Raw genomic sequence first — 17,703 nt, forward strand, 5'->3', positions numbered from 1 at the left:
ACTTTGGAACAGATTTCACTCTGTCTCTTACACTGGATAAAAAGCCAGGTCTTGGACCTCAAACCGGTGCTATTCGTGGACACTGATGTATTTAAAATTTTGAAGATAAAAACATCTGTTTTGAAACCTTTTAAAAATATAATACATAGGAACTAGAACAGGCATTTCAGTCTGCCTACCCTGCACCAAATTCCAGCTGACCACATGGTTTAATGCCTTCACCTACAGCAAAAAAGGCTCTGCCTTACTGCCCAAATGTGAGCCACGTCTATAGTTCCAAAGAGGAATCCAAACTGTTYCTCACATCATAAACCATGCCTATGYCAGTTCTAYCAGAAYATGATCCTTTTTTCTCACAAACATKATTAGGGTCGTTAAGATCCCCTCATTAGCAGAGTTTTCTACTGTCTGCATCAGCATGGATGGGCTGAGAGGGCAGACACTGGAACCTCCTTTATTCTGCACATGAGAGCACATAAGCCTGGGGAATGGAGAGGGTGGTTTTAATTAATTCAATATAAACAAAACTGCCTGAAAACACAGTGARGAATAGAGGCTCAGCCTTCTGTAGGTCAAACCCAAGGGCTACGTTCATACCCTGGGACAACTTCATTATTCTCAACTGAGCTGCACARGGGATTAATTTAACCCTCAGAAAAGGGTCAGGAGAAACTGGGAGAGAAACGGAATAACACATTAATAAGAGCTATAAGAATACATATTCATAGAGCTAAGTTCAAATTCCTCCTYACAGCTGCTGTTTTTAGTGCAAGCAGGTAGATATAGTAACACCACCATTTCTATTMTGCTCCATCTGCTGTTGTCAGAGTCCTTTCTTCTACTATCTATTCTCAGTTGGCTTTTAATTTAAATCATGTATATTCTCAAAACCCTAAGATCTCGTGAACTGAGGCTTGTTCACCTGTCTACTTGAAATTTTTCTTTTGCTTTCTTTTAACAAATTCTTAAAATCTATCTGAAAGCCAGAGAATAATTTTTTTTTCTCTTTTTAAATGAAGCTGCTTTCTGTTTTATAGCTAATTGTTTCAGTTGTGGGTTGCAAGCAGTGTTCCTGTTCCAGGAAGAGAACACTGTCAGATTCTAAATGTGACTGTGTACCTTAGGTGTAAAATTGTGCAGTAGCCCATTATTGTATGGGTTGCCACTATCAGGCTAGAAAAAGGAAAAAATGGATGTAGTGACAATGCATGAACAGCAGAAAAACCCTAGGGCTCAGCATTTTTTAAGCTCAGGAACACATTTTTGGTAGCTATTTATATTTCCAATCTTTTCTTCCTTGAAAACGATTGGGTTTTGGTCAGCATGGTGAAGAGGCCACATTGTCTTTTTTTTTTGTTTTGATGAACTAAATCATCCCAATGCAAATGGAAGCACTGGAAAATGTAAATGATACAGAAATTACTCAGATACTTTTTCCAATCCCAGCCCTTCTAGAAACAAGGAAATACACCTCTGTAACATGCACTTAATTGAAAGTGACCTACCTATGGTCTTCAAAACAATATRGCCTGTTCTCTCTTCTTCCCTTTCTCTCCTTTTCTTGAGGATTCCCTCATTCCTTCCTCCCCAATAAGCCAACCTGCAAATCTTCCCATCACACAGCTGGCCTGCACTTTGTTCTGAGAAAGGAGATGGGCATGCAAAAGGAAGCACTGGCCCTGGTCATGGTAGGGGACACTCCAATCACGCAACAGCGAAGCAAACCATGACCTTGAACATTTGTTTGACCCAACACTGTTCAACAAACAACTGGCATCACTGTCAATTTTAAATCTTGRCAGTGCCCAGCTATGGACGATCATACATTTTCACACATATTATGTAGTATACTTACCCTCATTTTGGCTCTTTCACACCCACATTTGGSTCTAACAGTGGCTCTAACTTCAAAAATTGAGTTTTGAAGAAAGATAGCCCTCATTTGGATGCTGTGAGCCAGAAATAAGGAAATAAGTTCACTGAACATAAGAAACAATTTCAGGGCTAGCACATAGCACTGGTTACTGCTGCTTCTCTACAAAACCACTCGTGCTAAAGGGAATTTTGTATCTCCTTTAACAAACAAGAATTGCAGTATTTTAACCATAAAAGTGTCCTTGGCTAATAAAAGGGGTTTACATCTGTAAACTTTATTGCAKCTCGTTTGCAGGGAAATCTTAACCCTAAGGGCTCAAGCCCATTTTTACTTGCTCTGAACCACAGCATTGAATCTTCAGCACATTTTATACCTGCAACATCCCATTAAATCAGAACAGTGCTACTGCTCACAGGTGGCAGAGGCAGAAAGCCAGGGGTCAAGAGGGAAGTTCCCTTGCTTGGTTCAACGTGGTACAACAAATCTGTGGTGGATGGAGGAGCTGAAGCAGACTGTGTTGGTTTGGTGTAGTCATTAACCATGCCATGAGACGGCTTTCTCCTGTGCTGCTTCTCAGACACAAGATGCTGCCAAATACAAACAATATCTTCTTGCTCAAGGTTGGTTTTAGTGTTTCCACTCTGGATATGGCATGAATGCTCTCTCCTGCCTTCACTTCACACACAGCCAGCTAGAACAAACCTTGCCTTACTGTTCTGCCTCTCCCCACTGTTCACTCTTTGCCCTCAAAGGCTGCAAGGTACTGCACYCTGCTGTCCTCCCTTGGATTCTGCTGAGTATTTTCTGGCCTTTATTTTATTCTGGTAAAACTCTGAGCAACGTAAATTCACTTTTCCAGAGCTTTAGAGACAAGTCTCTTTACTAGCTTTCCTAGTTTTGAGTAAGTRTGCTGAAGATCTCCAGAAAAGATGCATCAAATTAGAGTGTACGTAACAGGAAACTCACATGCTAGCGTTTTGCATGTCTGCAGCTTGTTCCTATGACATGCTTTGGAGTGTAGCTCCTAAGTGATCCATTTGGGCAACAGAGAATTTATTCTGCCTCTCTAGTAGTAAGTTGAAGCAAATCTGTGTGCTCCTGATGTCAGTGGAAAGCTACCAAATGGCRTCTATAACATCCACAGCCTAMCTYCTGATAYTTGCTCTGCTGAAAACAGGACTACYGGCTTTATAGCATCATCATACTTTTGCTYCTGAATTCCTTTATCTTAGGACTGATTTTCTAAAATAAAYRAAAAGGAATGTAAGGAGCTATGATYTAGTAYTTTRAAAGWGATCCACCTAATTCTCATCAGTGCTTCTGGATGAGGAAGGGACTGCAGAGCAATATACCTGAGAATTAGCTCCCCTTCTCACTCTCCATAATAGCAAGCTAGAACATTTAGGGTAGGATATCTGCACTGGAGGCATTGTAGACAGATCATGCTGATATTTGCATAAAATTTTTGGTGAGTACCATGTGGTGTTCTCTCCTATTCATCGTATGGCAAAGACAAGCCCTATTAAATCAAAGAAGTGGGGAAGGCAGGGGCCTGCCAGATCAGTGAGTAAAAGYGAACAGCCTGTACAGGAAAACTCTTTTCCATGGTGCTAACTGAAGTTTTGCCAGAGGTGAGATTTCTAAGTCGGGGTGATTTTCAGCATCACTGAAGTAAGGCCACCCTCAAAAGACCCAAATAAAAGAATGGCATCTAAGCATTACACTGAAACCAGCTAACAGACCAGCCTCACTCTTTAAAAAGAAAATTCAGCAAAATCTAACCACCTGCTAGGTTAAGCCACTTTCTGTTGAAAGACCAGTAAGTCCAGTGTGGCTCTTGATGGGAGGAACACAGCTGACTCCAGSGGGCTGGATTTATCATCTTTAGAAATTGGTAGTTAAGGATTCTGAAATACCACAGGATTATGAGCAGAGCAGACAGAATCCCAGGTGATCAAATGCTGCTGTCAAACACACCTAGTTTAATCTTCCTTTCTATCAAATCCAAAAAGATGGATTAAATAATAGAAATCTTTTCAAACCCATACTTATGATATTTTTCAGAACTCCTTCTCAAGACTGATAGCAGCAGGAAAATAACTTGATTAGTAGGTAATATCTTTAGTTTTTTTTTACAGCCTTGTTGCACTTAAACATTTGTCAGTATGGCACATGTATTAAACTACTATTTTTGGAGATACCTTTCGAATCTGCCCAGAATCACATGCAAAATTAAAATCAACCTGGAAATACAGAGATCTGCGTCTTCTGCAGAAATTTACAATTCCAGTGAACACTGTATTAGTAAAAAGTCTTGCAGGACTACAGAGTAACCCAAAAGGTGATGTATTCCTAGATTATTTATAACATCTCTACACACAAAGACAACAATTTTTCTTCTTGCATCAGTAATGGCAAGCATCTTAGTTATCTCCTCCTACTACATAAATCTGGATTTCCCGTTAATTTCTAATTGGATACRTGCATACTAATGTCATATTGAAAAAAACCCTCCTGTCTGCAAGACTGAGAGACTCAGCTTTCCTAAAAAACCTCTTACACTTTTCAAAGTAGCTCAAATCATGTTTGTATAGCACTTACATATCGGAGTGTTAACACTGAAGTCCATGCAATGGCTCCTGTGACTAATTTTTAGCACAAAAAAACCCAATAAATTTGTCATTAAGCAAGCTGCTCTTAGACATAAATTAAATGTGCTTTTGTTAATTATCTCCTCTCTTTCCCAAGTACACAGGGAAAGATCGAAGAAACAGAGAATTAAATTGTAAAAACTGTAAATAAGACCTTTCTTTTTAAATGCATACAGTAACTAAACAGTATCCTTTCTGGCCCTTACATCAAGACTTGTGCCAGTACACCGCAGAGTTAATGCAAAACATTACAGCCAGAATTGAAAAGCTGGGCATTCACAGCAGGGCTCGATTGTCAACCTATCATGATCTAAAACAGGTCTGCTTCTGCTGAGTCAATGTAGTTTTTTAAAAAAATGGATTCTTTTCTTAAAAAAAGGTTCCCTACGTCTTCAAGGCTGTTAAGGTTAGCATGGACTATTTATAGACATCAATGGAAAGGAGAAAATCTTACTTTGCTCTCCTACTGTTTGCTGCTAAGAGAAGCTTGCAGGTTTTCTGCAAAATCTCTGTCATCTCTTGACAAAACTGGAATTATCAACAGGGGACAATTGCATGGCAGCAAGATAAATCAGTGATATTACAGATTGACCTGGAAGGATGAAACCATTTGATTGACTGTGCTGCTGGACTGTAGCAGCCAACTTGGCTACAAGTACACACTTTCTCTTCCTTTTTCCCTCCATCYCAAGAGCAAAGCAAGTTACAAGCTGTTTTCCCTGGTGGAACATTCTTTTTTTGTATATCAGTAATCAAAATTGTTACTTATTCTGCGGCTGACTCACAAAGAGCTCTCTGACATCTTTCATTTTCTTTAGGAGGAGATGCCTTTTGACTTCATGGTACAATTTGACCACTTCAGCCYAGGAGAAATTCAACCCCTTAATTCTTGAGACCAGCCTAAAACTGACGGGAGTTCTAGTGCTCGTTTCAACACAGCCAAGATTTTGCCCTCTGCATTGGTGTTCCTTTTAGGCAGCTCCTGAATTTGCACCCTGACCACGATGCTCATACAAGCAATGAATAATGCTGAGGTGATGGGAATGACGAGGCAGGACTTCTGTGCTCGGCCCCAAAAGCGACCCACAGTCTGCAGTGCTCACCTTTCATAGGTGCTCTCTGGCGTTGGCACAGGTAGGTGCTCCAAAGGGGCTGGAGCATCAGAGGTGCCCAAAACCCTTATTGGGTTAAATGGTTTGCCAGCAGTAATGATGAGAACACCAGAACATGGGCATGATCTAAAAGGATTCAGGCCCAGGTCTCCGTGCAGGAGATCAAAATAAAATGTGTCTTCACAATCACACACTGTGATTATCTGCTGCAAAACACAGTAACTTCTGGGATTTTGGTGCAATAAAGCCTTTAAATCGTAGTTCAGGCAAACTTCTGGAACAATCAGCAGCTGAGCTCTGGTGTTTAAGTTTAAAATGAGAGAATTAGTTGTGGGGCTCTCCCACACTTTTCACTTTACGGATCTGCCATTCACCTCACTAACTGAAAAACCCARAATTTCATTCAATTACCAACAGCCAATAATAGTTAACAAAATTAGAAAGGTGTCTGTGTTATGATTTGTTGAAACCTGACAGAAAGTCCCTTATAAACCAAAAAACCTGACATAATCCAGCAACTATTTCTCTTACCAGGTCAATGATAAATGYTAATGGCAAGAAATGTATGCCTGAAACACTTGATACTTACTCCACTAAAGACACTCTTAGTCAGAGGTTTCTTGCTTATACCTTAAATATGTAATACAAATTCAAAGCCTTGAAATTCACTAGGCTAGAACCTTTARTAATGAAAATTGTTACTGGGATTGGTGAAAAGTTCATTCTGGACTAKATGCCCATGACTTTTGAATGATGGAAATCCTGGATGCAAAGGTGAACTGATACATAATTTCATACATGAAAAAGCAGAACTTATTTTAAGTTGTACCTTTTCAGTGCCATTAGAARTGAGCATTAATTCCATTTGCCATTGAGAATGGGACTTATGACATTCTAAGCATGATGGCAAAACACAGCATTGCTGTTTGAGGTAGGGTGATAATTTAAATAGGGGATTTTAAAAGTTAAGTTGGGAAGTGAGAACAAGGGAATTTACCTGTGAAACAGCTGTGAATAGTTTTAGACTATTCTAACTAATTAGAATTAGACTATTATAGACTTTCCACTCTTCTATTAACTATTTAACTGGGTTGTAATAGCTTTCAAAGTCAGAAAAATTCAAGACCAACTATTAACATATAAATATTAGAATATATTATATACATATTATGTAATATTATCTATTACAAATACATATTATATAAATATTATAAATATTATAATATAYATATAAATATAACTCAACTCCTCACTGCAGTTACAAAGCATCAGAGRTGTTCCTAACTCAAGCCTTTGCTTRTTTACTCCATGCACCAAAGCAACTAGTGCTGTAAAAATGAGAGGTTTGATGAACATTCTGTACCTCTTAGCAGCTGTAGCTGCTCCAAAGCATGACTCTGAGAGCTTGAACAGACCATAAAGAGTCTCACATTGGAGAGACTCCCCTTTCTGAGARCCGAGAGGAGTTTATGTTGGCCAAGTGGCTCAATTCTAGTCTACAAAAGATGGGTATGGGGAGGGAGAGAGGAGAAGGGCCTTTGTGAGGGCACAGGGCAGATGAGGAGAGAAACCTGTTTGATGTACAGTCCTTCCCTTCCCTGTGGCTGTCTCCATGGATACACTTTAACCCCTTGTGCTGAATACAAGAATTGTGAAGTTTCCTTGCAGGACAGGGATCTTCCATATACAAAGCTCCTCAGCACCATGCTGAATTATCTGAAGCAAACGTAACCTTGTGGTGCTGCCAAAAACAGGGACACGCTTCCCTTGTAGGGCATTCAAAGCTGGAGCTCCAGCACRTTCTGGCACATCCCAGCTGGCTGAAAGCCAAGGGCTCTGCTATGGCTGCTTGTGCTGAGGAAAAGGGGCAATGCAGCAAAAGGCAGCCCTTGACTCTGCTGTGCCTTTTGCTGATGGTCGGTTCACTCRAAGGAAGGAGAAGCTCTGCAAAGCCTTTCTGGTGCTTTCACACACGACAGCAGCAAATACGAGCAAACAGAGCTGCATTTCTCCATCTGCAGATATTTACTCTCCAGCCCTTCAGGAAATATCCACTGGAGCTGGGATAAATCTAGGACAACTTATACTTTTGCCAGAAAAAGGGTGGAAACTAGGAAAGGCATCACACCTTGATGAGAGGCTGCAGATCCAGCATGAAATAACACCATCCTTTGCAGCGGCTTCTGTCAGGCACCAGGCAGAAACCCCAGCCTRAAGTTAGAACCTTATTAACTTTCATGGCAAAGCCCTTGCACAGCTATATTTGTAGGGAACCAGAAAATCTATTTTTGTTTATGTTTTCAAGTCTGTTTAATTAACTTGCTGAAGCTAACAAATAAAGAAACATTCGGCGGCTATCCTGAAAGTCTTCCCTTTGCTTCCAAGATCCGTGRGTTCATGTCTTTCATAAATGTGAACCCATTCAAATCTTTTCATAATTTCCCTCACTTTTTTTTATACATCCATTTATTTCTCAAAGGTGTCAGAACACAATGAGAGCTTTGATCTTACTGGAGATAACCATATGTGGGTAGATTCTTTTTCTTGAAATGCAGACTGGGAGTGGATCCAGAGGTCAAGGCAGAAGGTTACATATATTTGAAARCCTCACTTAAAGAAAATCCCTTTGTGTGGCTTCTAATACGCCTCTGGATGTGAGTCTTGAAATACCTAGCTGTGAATGCTGCTCTCTGTATCATGATGTTCCAAGTCTTAAGAAAATTGAAGTTCAAAGAGAAGGGAAGACTAAGAGAGTTTGGTTTGTAGCTATGGAACAAGCATTTTCTTTGCCACTTCAAAAGCTCTGATAAAAGCAGTCCAGTGATTCAGGATAAGATTAAATTATTTGATGTATTAATTTGACAGTGGKCTAGCATTAATAAGAAGATCTCATTTTTCACCCCATTACAAGATTGCTTTTGTGAATTACAGAGGAGTTTAAAACWCCCAAGGTAGAGCTAATCAAAGTTCTAGTTTGTATGAAGGTCGTGCCTGCCCTCTGAGGTCTGACTTTCACGTGCTTTTTTGAAACCAYTGAATTCCTAAGTAGCAAAATCTGCCAGAATTTTGTGAAGACCACAAAAAAATGTGGATCTGTGCTCTGCAGACTTTTGAAAATGCTGAAGGTTTATGGAAACACATACAGATTCTGCAAGTTACCAATATCAAGGATGCATAACTGAAYGAATATTTTAATATTCAGAGTGAATGTCATGACCCTCACGATATTGAAACTTCATTTAAGTTGGGTGAGGTATGTATGCAGATGATGSTACACTGAGAACTGTGAGTGTGGAAGACAAAAGACAGTAAAATTACATGGCCTCTGATAAAGAACTTTAAATTGAGTGTCTCTGACACAAAGTCAATGTTTCTTCCCATCATTATGCTTCTCCTCACAGAAGCATGTATCTAAGGGGGTCTTTAGTGCCTAATGACAGAAAATGTAGGGTGTGAGCTTTTTCTTAATAGATGCTCCAAGAGAAGGAAGTACCAGCAATACAATCTCAAGAGAAAGGGAGTTAATAAAAACTTCTGCTTGGAGCCATCAGTGGAGCTATCYCTACTTTTCTGTTCTGAAGAAGCAGCAGGTGGAGGACAGGGAATATGATTTCATGAAAGTATTCTCACTTTCTGGAAGATATCAAGTCAAAATGTAGAAAGAATGTACAATTTTTTTCTTTCACATTTTTGCATCTGAGCACAGTAAAAAGCAGTGGMTTGTAGTTTTTGAAGAGACAAAATGAGTGAGACCCATAAAAGCAGCATRCTAGGATGGGGAAAGACACGCTTCCAGGAGCCTGTGCTGGGCTGAACTTTAGTTTCAAATGATTACACACATGAGGTAGTGGCACACGATTCCTCTTTACGAGAGTAGTCCTGAACTCCTGCCAAAAATCCCTCTATATGCCACTTAGTGCTTCAAGACAAGAAGAATAATGACAGGTCTGTGAAATCTGCTGGAATTGACAGTTCTTATTGTTCTGAAAAGTTTYCGTGACGCACAGGAATTTTCAGATTAGCACTGCACGATGTTGAACAAAATGGGTGTCAGGCAAATCAATGGGCTTTTCACAATTCACAAGTCTTTGTTTTACTGCTGTTTCATCTTTATTCTTGCTTGGTGCTGCTTTGTTGTGTGCATGTATCATTGGAGATGTGAGTGCACATGCACTGAGCAGGGAGCAAGAGCTTTCCATGGCATGATGCTGCATGTAAGCCAAGCCTTAACATGGAGAAACTTCCCCTTTTTTTTTTTTTTTTTTTTTTTTTTTTTTTTTTTTTTTTTTTTTTTAAAGACACAAAAATAAGGAACCGTTTCTATTTGTGTGGTTAGTCTCAACTGGAGTTACAACTGTCTTCAACTAATTTGGATGCGAACATAGTGAGCCACCCTTTTACACCTGTGTGTGAAAATTTGTACCTACTCACCCGAGTAATGGGGTGAAAAYCAAATACAACTGAGGCAAAATTGAAGGCTGGTGGCTCTAGCATCTGTCTGCCTAGAACAYGAATGACCCCCAGGGTTTTTGTAACTGAAGGAGGGTTAAGATCCAGGGAAATAATGCAATATTCAAATTTAATGTTTCCTAACACATCTAAAGCTCAGATCAGAATTTCTGCCCTGTGCTTCCAGAATAGACTAACATATGGGTGTGAGGCTGTATGAGCAGATAAAAGATAACTCATTAAGCTTAAAGCCCATAGGAACAAAACAAAATCCGTGGAATGCCTATTCCACTTAGGTTTTCAATGTTACTGTCATTGAGGCAAATGGAAAGAGAAAAATAACTCACTTCCTTTGTGAAAATCTCACTCTTCCAAGAAAAATATAAGCATAAGACTGAAGATCAGATCAATGCCTGGTGGCATCTCGTGTAAGTCAGGGGAGCTATGCCAATTTGGTCTGGCACCAAGCATTTTAGAAGACATATGAGCCCATCAAACCAAGTGTTTTCCAATGCAACCAATTAAAGCTACCCCAAGATAGCATTTTTTTCAGCTTCTGCATCCTCCCAACTGCTGCCARCATGCCACAGCTCTCACTGAAGCCTACTCACTCCTCTGTTGCTGGAACTCTTATAGCTTGGGAATCTGAAATGCCTCTCCCACATAGATCATCCCCAAGCACTAACGATGAGCAACTGTTCTCTGCACCATCAGGTCAAAAATCTAATGCAAGCACGGTTTTGACTGCAACACGAGTTTTTTCTACCTCAGGCACCACCAAAGCGTGGTTTGAAGCCCTCAGACAGACTGATCCAGTGCTTAGCAGTTATAGGCTGTCTCCCTCCCTCCCTCCCTCCCTCCCTCCCCAGCCCCCTCCTTTTATCTGCTAATGCACAGGGATAGGCAAGCAAAAAAATCCCTTCAAACAAGGTTATGGGAGAGAGAGGAACTCGATCACACACAGTATTTGCCTAACACCAGTGACTAAACTTGAGAGGTTTATGTTGTTTGAACTATATCCCTGGAGTGCTAACAAGAATTAAAATATCATCTTAAGAGTTGCAGTGACCTTAAAGGACAATGTTCTCCTAGGCTTTCACATCAGAAAATAAAGCAGAAGGTAGTAGGTATGGAATTAAAACCCCTCAAAGGTGCAATTAAGCTTCATTCGGATGCATCCCAAAGGTGTTCAAAATGACCAGCCTGGAGCAAGGAACAACCCATGCCCAGGTGTGCAAGGGTCCAAGCTTTCTCACAGATTTTTATGAAATATCTCAGTCTGGATCAAAGCATTCACCTCCAGGATGAGGAGTGGGCACATCTCTTTGCTTAGACTGMTGTACGCAATGGGATTTTCAGCTACACCGGTGCTAAGTAAATATAAATGAATGATACAAGACCCTGGGGAAGGTGATAYAGCAGCAAAATACCTTCTTCATCTAAAAAAAAATTCTTGGCTTTTTCATCACTGCTGAACAAAAATAAGTATTGCAATAATAGCTAACAGTGCTTTTTTCCACATCTTAGAAAAATGCATTTTTTTTTAAGTCCAGTGCCACAGGATGCCTGGAGCCATCATTTCAATAAAAGGTGACCAAAACACCCCTGGGAAACACAGGGAAGAGAGACTTATATCTATGTCTTCAGAAAAAGCAATAATTCAAGTTTAATAAGGGGTCCCTCCTGCATTTGTGACATGTTGGGTTAAGCACTCAAAACTACACAGAGGAGCTTTACACAGCTTTCATCAAMAGACACTCTCTCTGTATCGATCCACTGAATTCTGTGTTCTGGGGTTTTTTGGTTTGTTTTTTTTTTTTCATTTATATTGATCCAGCAGTTCTTGAAAACACTGACAATTCTTTTTTTGGCATCAACTCTGAGACAATGCTGTTTCCTTTAACTGGAGGGACAAGCTCCACATACACACCTTCCTGTCACAACTTGCAAGGCAAACCAAAGCTGACCAGTTAAACCATATCTAAAAAAAATTTACACCCTCAGCTTGAGATTCCCCGGCAGCAATGTGAGTTCCTAACGCTGGAAAATGAAGCGTGTGTTAAGTTCTAAAATGAACATGAGACACAAAAAATGGATCCCTAAAATGCAGCCAACTTCATATGATGTTTGCACCCCAGTTTGGTTACTACAAAATTCCTGATACACTTGACTAGCTCAGGCACGGGGTGAAAATACAAGAAGTTTTTCATAAATCTTTTTCCTCCTATTTCTGCCATTCCTCCCAKGCATTTTCACAAACCAGATAAGATGACTACAGTCTCTGACACTGTTAAGCAGAGACAACCGTGAGCTCCATGCAGCAAAGCTCCCTGTCATGAGAAAACATGAACAATGCTGAGCCAAATTCAAGGCTGGTGTAACTGAAGTAACCCCAAAGGGTTACAGAGGGACAGATTTGCACACACACTTCACTCCTCTTTCTAAATATACTGTTTCTGCTTTACAGAATCAAAAGCTGAGTCCCAACAGGCAAAGGAATCAACTTCTAACACATGGCCCACAATGGCAAAAAAGGAAACTCTCCACACTTTTCACGTACTAATAGGTTTCATAAACAAATAGGAAAGCTTTYGAATCAAACATATTTTTAAAAGCTTTCAAAGAAGCAACCAATTTGAAAAAAATGAGAAAAGGAACGAGAAGGATAGAAAAAGCAATGACTTCTTTTTGTGCTTAGGACAGTGATGAATGATGAGCAACTCATGTTTTCTTGGCTCAGGGTTTGAACTAGCRTTTGACAAACCACTGTAATAACATACCTGTTATTTTTATACCGACACCACAAATGCTGGTGCCTACATGTGGGCACCTCAGACTTTTGTGCCTGCGATATTCTGCTCCATGTGGTTTCCTTTCCATTTCAAACACATGGRGGATCTGAAACACCCCAAAGAACACAGCATCCTTCCACAGACTAACCTTAATTAGACTAAAAAAACACCCAAGGCGATGTAAATAGCTAACTAGCTTGTCCGACGCATGAAACCAATCGGAAGAACCCATCTCGTACGCACGGAACAAAACCGAGGAATCCTCCACGCTATTTCCAATTTTTTACTAATTTGCTTTTGCCGTTCCTCGACACCATCAACCGATCTATGCCCGGGCCGAAACAGCAGCATAAAGTACACTGTTTTACTTACAGAGATCTCGTAGCTCCATCGTTCCCGATGACAAATTCACCTCCCACACGGCAGCGAGCGAATGACTTAATGCTGCCTTCGGCGGGCGGCACCGTGCGCACGGGCAGCAGCGGCGGCGGCGGGAGATGCTCGGCGGCGATGCTGTGTCTCTCCGCGGCGATGCTGTCTCTCTCCGCGGCGATGCTGTCTCTCTCCGCGGCGATGCTGTCTCTCTCCGCGGCCAGCCGTGCCCGGCGCAGCCATGTGAGAGGCGCTGCCCCGCGGCCGCGCACCTTGGGCCGCGCCGCGGGCTGAGCGCGTATCTCCGCTTATGTGCCGGGCGGCCGGCGGGCTCCCATTGGCACGGGCGGGCGGCGGCAGCCAATGGAAAACCACTCCCGCGGCAGGGAAACTCCTGCCCGCTTATTTAGCATCCCGGGAGACCGTATTTCCGAGGAAGAGCGCCTCTTCCCTCGCATCCTGCCATGGCACGGCGGGGATGAGCGGCTCAGAGATCCCCGTCTCCGGGGCTCCCCCTCCCCGTTCGCTCCCGAGCCCGGCGCTCGCCCAGAGGATGCGCTGGTGGGGACCCGGCACCCGCGTCCACCTTGGCGGGGGCCGCGGGGGAGCGCGCCGGAGCTCCACAATTACTCGCTCCATCGCCATGGAAACAGCCTGGATGCAGCGGGCTGGATTTGTGTAGCACATCTGCTGCCAGGCTCATAATCAGCAGCAATCTCATCTCTTTTCCCTCTGCTCTCGCTCTTATTTGATTGTGAGTTTGCCTTCTCTTTTCATACGTGCTGGGAAAGTACACACAGACGGAGCCGTGTACACGTTGGCTTTCTCCCTGTGCAAACACGCCATGACACACGTGTGTASGCGCACATAGCCCAGGAGTATTCACTTGCATGCATGCACATGCTGAGGAGGCACGGTCTCTGTGTGCCACAGAATCATTGAATAGTTAAAGATCATCTAGATCCAACCCCCCTGCCATGGGGACGGGTAGCTTTTACGAGTGCTGGTTGCTCCAAGTCCATTCCAGCCTTGAACACTGCTGGGGATGGGGCAGCCACAGTTTCTCTGTCAATTTGTCCCACGGCCTCATTATGCTCACAGTAAAGAATTTCTTCCTAACATCTAATCTAAACCATCCCTCTTTCACTTTAAGSCAATTACCCCTYGTCTTGTCACTCCACGCCCTTGTAAAAAGTCCCTCTCCAGCTAAGGAAAGTGCTCAAATATCTCCCTGGAGCSTTCCCTTCTCCAGACTGARCAAYCACAACTSTCTCAAGCCTGTTTTCATAASAGAGGTGCTCCAGACCTCTGATCATCTTCTTGGTCCTCCTTTGGACTTGCTCCAACAAATAATACACCTTATTCACATTTCAAGTTTAAGTAACTGACCAGCAAAAGACACGACTGCTATCAAAATATTGTATTTTGCTTTCCAGTTCCATTTATTATATCTCTCCAAAATAAGATAAAACTCTGGGACAGCTATTAGGAAACCTCCAAAAATGCACTGGCACCCATAGACAGTGCTGTGAATYTTCATGCAGCTAATTCTACAGTGGATATTCCCTGTCCTGTTCAGGGCCTGATGAAACACATCACTAGGGAATTTTTATGTACAAAAGGGTTGTTAGTCATTTGCAAAAACTCTGCCCTAATCTTTGACAATATAAGGAAGGAGAGATGATTAGAAGAAAGGAAGCAACATTGGAGAGAGAGRAAAGATTCCTAAACCAACAATGCAGTCAGCAAATGACTAATTTGGCATTTGGGGGTAATTTCTSACTGCCCCTCAGACTTTCTCTGGGACAACTGAAAAGAATCTTTCATTCTTTCCATGTTTCTGTTACTGAAACTGCAAGATGAGGAGAAAAGTCAAGTTCATGCATTTATATTAGAAAGATAACTTCAGACAAACCATGAGACAATAACATATTATTATTATGGTGTTAAGAAAGAATTTCAGATGGAAAAGGTGATGATGCATTTTTATTTTTTTTCAGGAACCCTTACTTTCCCTTATTTCACTAAAATAAGAAGAATGAAAAAATGAAARCACTTCTTAAAAAACCTCAACATTTCTATGTTGGACTAATAATAGAAATCCACTCCATTTACCATGGTAAATGCATTTTAAAATGGACCATGACAGAGCCTTGCAGGCAGATTTACAGATCTCCCTGTACAATGAAGGCCACTCCTTGTTAAATGTCTTCTACCKGAGTCTAATCCAGGGTGCAGGAAGGTCTTCCAAGCCTCTTGSTCTAGTGCTCCAGAGCAAAGCCAAGAACAGAGAGCTACACCAGAGATTTGGCTTTTCAGGGCACCTGTGACTCAATTATAATTCTTGACATAGAAATGARCTTCTGAGAGAATTGTGCTTGTAATGGTTCAGGATGCCATAAGGGTTCACTTCTGGCAATGCTGTACTTCCGACTTTTCATTTGCCTTTGGAGCAGCACCATCTCTGTAAGGATTACCYTGAGCTTGCCAACTTTTGGGGTCATTCTCTCAGTTCTGAAATATTAAACTCTGGAAAGATATTCAGCGTACATTTTAAGGTAATGGGTGCTAATTAAAAAGCCTAGATTGGCTGAAAGAACTGTTGGGGAAAAAAGCAATCTGTTCASTTCCATCCCTCTCCCACCCCTCCTTCCACCTAAATCACACAGGGGAGAGGGTGGAGCATGCTCTGTCATTTTTCTGTGAATGGTGAAACTTCAGCAGTTCCAATGTTATTTTTGCTGTCTGTTATTGTCATGTCATGGACTGGAAGCGTTGTCGATATGTAGAGCTTAAAATAGTCATGCAAACTGACAAGTTTAAATTCTACTGGACAACAAAAACCAAACGGCACATTCCTAGGAGGTTCTACAATTAGTATTTTTTTAAGACAACATTAAATTGAGGAAGTTCCTTATGAAATAAACTGTTCCTTTCTGTGTGATACATAGAGTCCGAAATTCTTCATCAGGCTGTGCTTTGTTAAACAAAACCCACCCCGCCCGCAATCAAAAATAATGATTAGCAGTGCAACTTTTATGTATCTGGAGAAGCTTTCCCTTGACCCACTTTCCAAAACTCCCATCTGCATTTCACATGTTGTCAGGGATAAGATTGTGTCCCAGATTAGGGCAACAGTCAAGAACTCAGAAGACCCATTTTTAAGGTCTTTTCTTTCGTAGGAAAGGAGCAGAAGTGACAGAGATCTCTGCCTCTGACGACAGCACGCCGCTAGATTTAAGGTTAAGAAATCTCACCTTTGTCGCTTTCTTTTCTTAGTAATCTCCCCTGCAAATTGCATTTCTTTTYGTCACAAGGTTATGTTGTGAGAATAAACACACTAAGAATTTCATTGCAATCTAAAGCAGGACAGGACACAGATACCTAAGAGAGCTTTTAAGGGAGATAAAGATATTCAAGCCAAGAAAAATCCAGGCATTTCAAAGCAGCATAATAAATAAGATTTGTGAAAAAAATCTTCTAAGATAGCGGGCTGAAATGATGCTGTTCAACCAAAAGGATAAAAGATTTCCAGGAAGGCTTCACACCAAAGCTGCTACTTGTCAATCCGACAGCAGCTCCTGCCAGCATGCTGTCATGGGCTAAGACCTGTTTGTGTGTGGGAGCTGAGGAACAATCAGTGATGATATAATGCTTACTCATCCTTCTAGATTGTGGGTTTTTCTTTTTTTAGCCTAGATACCTAAAGGGGAAGATGGTTAACCTAACAAGAGTTCCCAAGCCACAGAATCCCTGGATGGCTCCCAGTGACTCCTCTTCCAGTGCCAAAAATCACCTGCTAATTCTGAGTAAACTTTCAAGCCCTTTCAAAAGTCCATTTGTAGAAGCAGCTGTTTTGCACCAGGAACAGCTGGTCTTGTTGATTTATTCCAGGAAGACCTACATATTTCCCTTCCACATCTATATTCTTGGAGTGTCAATTAGAACCTAGTCTGCAAATAATACAAATAAGTATTTCAGTTACTTCCAAGATCATATTTCATATTTAGTTTGGTTTTTCACAAATCTTAATATCAGAAAACCTCATAACTCTTCTATCAGGAGGTCCCTACACTTTATTTCAAATGAGCAAATTTGAGGGTTTGGGGTTGGTTTTTTTCCTAATACTACTGCATCAGAAAGAAGTTTTTTGCATAGTAACACATAAACACAAATTAAAATAAAAATGCTGGGCCAGAGCGTTGAGACATCTATCCTTTCTGCCATTTAAGACAGCTTTACTACAAACCACAAAGCTTATCTGACTAGGAACACACAAGTGATATATAAGCTGCTGAAAACAGTCAGGAACACAGCTTTGCAAATCAGATTAGAYGCGACCTTCAGAGGTGAACTGCCACCACAGCACCATAGCAGGTCTATAAGAACTACAGAACCACAAAACCTTTCCTTCTGCGTAGCATTTCCACCATCCAAGTACCAGTGAGCAC

General features: G+C 41.4%; 1 protein-coding gene across 1 annotated transcript in view; it reads right to left on the reverse strand.

The window, feature by feature from the left end:
• The window catches only part of ELMO1 (engulfment and cell motility 1), a 78,540-nt gene extending 65,061 nt beyond the window's left edge, over positions 1-13,479 (reverse strand). Inside the window, exon 1 of the mRNA XM_057367736.1 lies at positions 13,253-13,479. The gene's annotated coding sequence lies outside the window, so the exon portion shown is untranslated. The remainder of the gene's footprint in view (positions 1-13,252) is intronic.
• Positions 13,480-17,703: the final 4,224 nt, after the last annotated feature.

The sequence above is a fragment of the Malurus melanocephalus genome, unplaced genomic scaffold, assembly GCF_030028575.1.
Source record: "Malurus melanocephalus ecotype Western Australia unplaced genomic scaffold, MMel_1.1 scaffold_83, whole genome shotgun sequence".
In the NCBI taxonomy this organism is placed as follows: Eukaryota; Metazoa; Chordata; class Aves; order Passeriformes; family Maluridae; genus Malurus; species Malurus melanocephalus.